This window comes from Macrotis lagotis, chromosome 3, assembly GCF_037893015.1.
Source record: "Macrotis lagotis isolate mMagLag1 chromosome 3, bilby.v1.9.chrom.fasta, whole genome shotgun sequence".
Lineage (NCBI taxonomy): Eukaryota > Metazoa > Chordata > Mammalia > Peramelemorphia > Peramelidae > Macrotis > Macrotis lagotis.
In genome coordinates, this window is record NC_133660.1 from 115,337,569 (window position 1) to 115,342,077 (window position 4,509).

The window sequence follows — 4,509 nt, forward strand, 5'->3', positions numbered from 1 at the left end:
TTTATGACGTTGCCACACCGTTGACCAGATGATTTCCATAAAAGTGGAGCTGGGGAAACATTTACATAAGCTAAGTGCTAATGTATCATTGTTGTTTTAGGATTAAGAAAACCTCAAAGACCTACTAATGCCTCTCTTTATCCCAACATCAAACCTCAACTAATAGGATGCCCATGGATGATGGCAAGATGGGATATGACCATCTTTATGTGTAGCTGAAATAAAAGTAGAGAATTAAGTAAACTGATCAATTGGCAGATTAGTATACTTGAGGGAACATCAATGGTCTCACTATGCCTTATACTTTTTCAAACACTTTGTCAAGGCAAAGTAACCCTCTTGCTCTTCCTTACTTATTCCATGTACTTCTCTCCATGCTTAAAATTTATTCCCCCCCCCTTTAGAATCCCTAGCACCCTTCAAAGTTCATCTAAAATACCACATCCTTTACAAGCTCCTTCCTGATTTCCCCAGTTTCCAGTGCTTCCAATTATATTTATATGGTACTTTTCAGTGTACACTGTTTTAAAGATAATAGGATCACAGGCTGAGACCAAGAAAGGACCTTAGAGGTTGTCTATTTCAATCCCCTCATTTTACAGATGAACAAACAGGTTCATTGAGGTTAAGCGACTTGCCCAAGTGCACCTCCAAGCCTAGTGCCTTAATCCAAAGTCTCCTTAGATTATAGGTGAAGAAGCTGAGGTCTAGAGGAGACAGAGTGACTTGTCCAAAGTCAAAGTTATTAATGACAATGTGGATTGCCTGATTATAACATTTTTTATTGATATGATTTTTTGTCGCATTGCCCAGTTTCTTCTAGTTCTTCTCTTCATTCCTACATCAAAGACTATTATTTAAAGGGGGAAAAAAGGATGAAGAGAAAATAAACTCTTAACAAAACTGATAAAGTTTTTGTTTTGTTTGAAGTTTTGTTAACTTTTTTTTGTTTTATGACATTATTTAATCCATCCACATGTAAAGTTATGAGTTGGGTCTATATTTTTATTCGTTGTCTCTAATATGGCTTTTTAAAAAATAATCGTTTTTAAAGATAATATTGCTTCTTAAATTACTTTAGCTTACTCTATTTTAAGGAAGTCTATTTCCATAAATTCCCCTCTTCACACTTAAATTCCTCTCTCCATTCATTCCTCAACTGATAAATGGTCAAATGATATGAGCACCAATTTTCATAAGTAATCAAAGTTATCAATCAGATGAAATACTCTACATCACTGATTAGTACCACCTCACACTATAATATCAGATTGCCTAATGTGACAGAAAAGAAAATGGCAAATGCTAGAATGGATGTGGAAATATAGAGGCACTAATGCATTACTGGTGGAGTTTTGAACTGGTCCAGTCATTCTGGAGTACAATTTAGAACTGTATCCAACCAGTAATAATGCTGCTGGGTCTGTATCCCAAAGAGATCCAAGAAAAAGGAATAGGACCCATATGTATAAAAAATTCCTATAGCAGCTCTTTTTTTGTGGAGGTAAAGAATTGTAAATTTAGGTTAAGTCAATCAAACAAGTTGAATATATGATTGTGACAGAATACTATTATGCTATAAGAAATGAAAAGCAGGATGGTTTCAGAAAAACCTAGGAAGACATGCAATCTAAAGTGAGCAGAACTAGCAAAACAATGCACAAAGAAACAGGAAGACTTGATAATGGTAATCAACTATGAAAATCTTAACTACTTTGATCAATACAACGAAGCAAGGTAATTCCAAAGTACACATGATGAAAAATTCTAAATATCTCCCTAGAGAGGTGATGAACTAATACAGGTATAAGAATATCATTTTTCATTTTCATTATATCTCCCCATCCTCCACCATGACAAATACAGAAATGTTCTGAGTGACTACACAGATATCATGGGGATCATATTGCTTGCCTTCTCAATGAGTGGGGAGGGAAAGAATCTGGAACTCAAAATAAAAAAAAGAATGCTCTCTCTCTCTCTATATATATATATGTAAAAATAATGAATATTCTTTCCTTATCCCAATCCTTTCCTCCCAGATTTTGGTTAACATTAATTTCTTTTTCATTCTTCCTTTTACATAATTTAATTCTCTCTTTTCTTTCTCCATCAGTTGATTAAAGTCTTCCTTTCTTCTTTAACTTATTTTGTTAGCTTTGAAAAATATTTTGCTTTTTTTCTCCCCTAAAAAGATTGACTTTACTTTCTTATCTTCATTAGTTCTCTTTTCTGTCTATTCTAAATTTTATTCTTTCATTCACGGTCCTTAAACATCTTAATTTCTTCTTTGGTTTGGGTTCCTCATAAAATTAAAGCTTTTTTCTCTTTTGTTTCTTTGGAGAGATTTGCTAAGGCAGATTCAAGCTTTTCAGTTCTGTCAATTATCTCTCCTGTATAGGCCATGCATTCTTCTTTGAAGATTCTGATTTCTCTCTTATACCATTTGGGAACTTCTTAATGTGATTCCATACTCTTTCTTGGGAATTCAAAGTTTTTGCTCCTTCATTATGTGTTGCTTCATTTTGTTTTGTCTTGTTATGCTTTCTCAGAGATTTCTGGGTTGGTTTAGATGCCATCTTTCCTTCTGTTATTAATAGCTAACCTGTTGATTTACCTGCCTGCACTCAAAATTTTAAATAGAATATTTTTCTGGAATCTTTAGTAACTTCAGTTTTTTCTTTTGTTCTCCTATCATTTAGTTTCTTATTCCTTTTCTTTTGATGACAAATCCCTTGAAAATTGGAACTTATAAACTGACTCTGCCTCTTCTCATACTATAGTGGGGAAAATTCAGTTTTCACTAGGCTCAGTTCCTATACCAAATGACTTCACTGAGAAAAGTACTGGTGACCCCAGATAGATTCTAGTCTCCTTTCCTTCTGGCCTGGTGTAACACTCCACAGTAACTCAATGGTTAAGATATCCCAGGCTGACCAAACTTTTGATTTCCACCTTCTCCTCCATCTTTTCTGTGGTTATTAATCACCAGTCTCCCACAATGTTATCCTGCCACACGATGCCTGATTTGGAAGCAGTGCCACTTGAGAAAAGCCAGTTCCATCTGGAAGGAAAAAAAGCAAGACATTTTAATGTTTGATTGTTAAGTGACTAAGTCCCTTGCATTTTGTTTCATATTCTGGTTTTATGGTATATTATGTTTCTAGTCTTATCCTATGGTACTTTCTTTCAACAGTGTAACCAAATTGGAGTACTAGGTATCCTTAACATCATGTCTTCCCACTAAGGTGCTTTTTTGATCATAACATTTGCTATACTTAGAATGTCATCCTTTCCCCTCTTCATCTGTTAAATTCCTATACTTTTTTCAAAGACCAATTCAAATACCAACTCATCCAAAACTTCATCTTGTTATTATTTATCACCCTAATTATCCTGATAATTAGTTATCCTTGATAATTTCTCTACTTGGATCTCACATAGCACTCACCTTCTTATGTTTGTATTTCTTTTTTTTTAGGTTTTTGCAAGGCAATGGGGTTAAGCGTCCTCTCGGCTCCCGGGTTCTATCCACTGTATGTGCTTCTTCTACCCACTGTGGATTCAAGTCCCACAGAGGCTCCCACCGTAGTTTAGGTAACTTTGTATCTTTCCAGTTTCCTTCTTCCCCCCACCAGGAGATCTGCCTTGAAGATCATCAAGGCTAAATTTCTGCATTAAACTCTTTATGAAATGATACATTTTGGATATAACTGCATCTTCTGAACATTCAAAGAAACCTTAAGAGTTACGGATAATCCCCTCAATCAGACCATTTCTCTGTTGTTAACAGCAAGGAGCGAGGTGTTTTTTTTTTTTAAAACACATTTTCACAACAATGACACTGTTGCAATTTTCCCCGTTTTGTTGCCTCTCAGCCTAGACTTCACTTACACTGTTTTTCTTTTTTAAAGATTTTATTCATTTTGAGTTTTACAGTTTCCCCCCATCTTGCTTCCCTCCCCCGCCCCCCAGGCAATTTGTCGGCGGTTACATTGTTTCCAGGGCTGATAAGTTTTTTCCGACTTCTGGCCGCGACCTTGGGCCGGCGGGACTCCCGGAGTGCTTCCTCCTCGGGCCCGGAGGGGGCTCCCCGCGCTCTGGGCCGCTTTCTCCGGGCGAGGGCTGCTCCGGGGTCGGGGGGCTCCGGCCCGCACAGCGCGCCCCTCGCGCCCCCCCCCCCCCCGGGCGGCGGCTGTCACTCACCCTGCGGGCGGGCGGCGGCGGCCGAGGCGCGCACGGACCCCCGGAGCCGCGGCCCGCGGTCCCCTCCGGCCCCGCGAGTCGAGGCGTCCCGCGCCTGCGCGCGCGCTCCCGCGGCCGGGGTGGGGGGAGGGAGGAGGCTCCCGTCCCGCAGCCCGCACGCCCGGCCGCGCCCCTCCCCCCTCCTGCCCCTCGCGTCCGCGGCCAGGCTCCGCCGCCTCGTCCGGGCCGGGGGGGGGGGGGGCGGCACCCGCGCCGCCTCGAGCCCTCCCCTTCCTCTCCCTTCTCCCTCCGCGCGGCGGCGGC

At 40.5% G+C, this 4,509-nt stretch overlaps 1 long non-coding RNA gene across 1 annotated transcript; it reads right to left on the reverse strand.

Annotated features, from left to right (window-relative positions):
• Positions 1-790: 790 nt before the first annotated feature.
• Positions 791-4,173, reverse strand: LOC141517785 (uncharacterized). Its single transcript, XR_012476982.1, has 2 exons — positions 3,995-4,173; positions 791-3,064 (listed from the first exon to the last, which is right to left on the reverse strand). It is a non-coding gene; the product is annotated as an uncharacterized LOC141517785 (long non-coding RNA).
• Between the last annotated feature and the right edge of the window lie 336 nt (positions 4,174-4,509).